The sequence below is a fragment of the Schistocerca piceifrons genome, unplaced genomic scaffold (assembly GCF_021461385.2).
Source record: "Schistocerca piceifrons isolate TAMUIC-IGC-003096 unplaced genomic scaffold, iqSchPice1.1 HiC_scaffold_1404, whole genome shotgun sequence".
Taxonomy (NCBI): domain Eukaryota; kingdom Metazoa; phylum Arthropoda; class Insecta; order Orthoptera; family Acrididae; genus Schistocerca; species Schistocerca piceifrons.
Genome location: NW_025727241.1, coordinates 85001 through 87500, shown reverse-complemented (window position 1 = coordinate 87500; position 2500 = coordinate 85001). Strand labels below are relative to the sequence as shown.

Here is a 2500-nt window from a genome sequence, read left to right as displayed (position 1 = left end):
CCTTATGTACTGAATGATACATCGTGGCACATGTGTGACCGCACAACGACTGCGCCCAAAAACGGCGGACCATACAGTGCAAATATTGTGCACGCAGCTACGTGTCGTCTCCCTATGAGAGCTGGATTGCAGTGTGGTACGCCATAGAGACGTGTGGGAGGAACGGACGCCGTGGATGGCGATCAGCATGAGCTGTCTGTTGATGTATTCGGACCTAGTCGTCTCTCCTCACACACCGTGATGGCATGGTGCACCGCGTTCCATATCTGCGACATGCTACAGAGGCCGGTTGACAGTCGTTCGAGCAATGGACATCGCATACGTACGGGGGCCACCTTCCACGTATTGTCTAGGCGTGCACATTTTGTTGCGTGTATGTGGGCAGACGTAGTGTGGCGTGACACCTGACACAGGCATGCAATAATCGTTGAAGTTGCAAATGGCGATGGACGCCTGCGTTTTCTGGTGAAGTTACGCAAATGAACAAATGGTAACCTGTTGTGGTGCGGTTGTTCTCGCTAGGGGTGAATCGGTGATGGCGACGATAGGTTGAGGTACTAACCGGTTGTTCCAGCGATACCCACCATGCCGACGAAACTGAACGGCATCTGGGTGTGAAGCGATACGCGGCGGTGGCTGGGTGGGACCGTCCCCGGCCGGTGAGGGGGCGCCTCCCGGCGTGCTGGCCGCGCGGTGCGTGGGCGCACGCGCTACAGCCGGCTGGTGGGGGCGGCCAGTGGCAGGCGCGCCGGCCGACGGACGCGGCAGGCGTCGCAGCTGCGCGCCGGCGCACCCTGCGCGCGGCGCCGTGCGGCCAAAGTAGGTCCTCGCGGGCCCGGTGCGAAGCGCGGTGGACATCTTCAGTGTGCTGGTCCGATTGAGGACTGTGTGCGTTGAGGATGCGCCGCCGCCCGGCGCTCGGCGCCGCGACGCCGTCTGCTGCTCGGTCGCCCCAGCGGTTCTCGCTGGTGGTTTGTATCGCAGCTGTGCGGATGTGTTGGCGCGTGCGCTGTGCTGGGAGAGTTCGCTTCGGCACCCAAGTGGGGCTTTTGTCCTTCTGTGGCGCTGGCGTTGGAGCTGCCGGTCACCGTAGGTGGCGCGTGTTGTCTCCCGCCGGCAATGCCACGACAGCACGCTCCCGGGCCTCTGTCGGCAGCGGCAAGCTCAGTTGGGAGCACGGGTGGTCGCACCGAAAGCGTCTACTCGCCTAACTCCGGGCGATTGCGCCTCTCTCGAACCCGACCAAGTACTTGGGACGGCGCTGCGCGCCGCCGGGACCTGAGAGGGTTTCGAGGTGTATTGTGCAGGGGAGCTCAGCCTCCTCCTGTTTGCAGAATGATTGAGCGGACGCTTGCGTGTTCGCGCGGGCCCCCGGGACACACTCCCGGGCGGCCGGCTGCTCAGCTCTAGTTGACGCAGCTCCCTGGTTGATCCTGCCAGTAGTCATATGCTTGTCTCAAAGATTAAGCCATGCATGTCTCAGTACAAGCCGCATTAAGGTGAAACCGCGAATGGCTCATTAAATCAGTTATGGTTCCTTAGATCGTACCCACGTTACTTGGATAACTGTGGTAATTCTAGAGCTAATACATGCAAACAGAGTCCCGACCAGAGATGGAAGGGACGCTTTTATTAGATCAAAACCAATCGGTCGGCTCGTCCGGTCCGTTTGCCTTGGTGACTCTGAATAACTTTGGGCTGATCGCACGGTCCTCGTACCGGCGACGCATCTTTCAAATGTCTGCCTTATCAACTGTCGATGGTAGGTTCTGCGCCTACCATGGTTGTAACGGGTAACGGGGAATCAGGGTTCGATTCCGGAGAGGGAGCCTGAGAAACGGCTACCACATCCAAGGAAGGCAGCAGGCGCGCAAATTACCCACTCCCGGCACGGGGAGGTAGTGACGAAAAATAACGATACGGGACTCATCCGAGGCCCCGTAATCGGAATGAGTACACTTTAAATCCTTTAACGAGTATCTATTGGAGGGCAAGTCTGGTGCCAGCAGCCGCGGTAATTCCAGCTCCAATAGCGTATATTAAAGTTGTTGCGGTTAAAAAGCTCGTAGTTGGATTTGTGTCCCACGCTGTTGGTTCACCGCCCGTCGGTGTTTAACTGGCATGTATCGTGGGACGTCCTGCCGGTGGGGCGAGCTGAAGGCGTGCGACCGCCTCGTGCGTGCTCGTGCGTCCCGAGGCGGACCCCGTTGAAATCCTACCAGGGTGCTCTTTATTGAGTGTCTCGGTGGGCCGGCACGTTTACTTTGAACAAATTAGAGTGCTTAAAGCAGGCAAGCCCGCCTGAATACTGTGTGCATGGAATAATGGAATAGGACCTCGGTTCTATTTTGTTGGTTTTCGGAACCCGAGGTAATGATTAATAGGGACAGGCGGGGGCATTCGTATTGCGACGTTAGAGGTGAAATTCTTGGATCGTCGCAAGACGAACAGAAGCGAAAGCATTTGCCAAGTATGTTTTCATTAATCAAGAACGAAAGTT

General features: G+C 57.5%; 1 non-coding gene across 1 annotated transcript in view; it reads left to right on the top strand.

Moving 5' to 3' along the window:
- Positions 1–1420: 1420 nt before the first annotated feature.
- Positions 1421–2500, top strand: part of LOC124733653 — a 1909-nt gene continuing 829 nt past the window's right edge. The window contains exon 1 of the ribosomal RNA XR_007009056.1: positions 1421–2500. This exon is cut by the window's right edge and continues 829 nt beyond it. This is a non-coding gene — a ribosomal RNA (small subunit ribosomal RNA).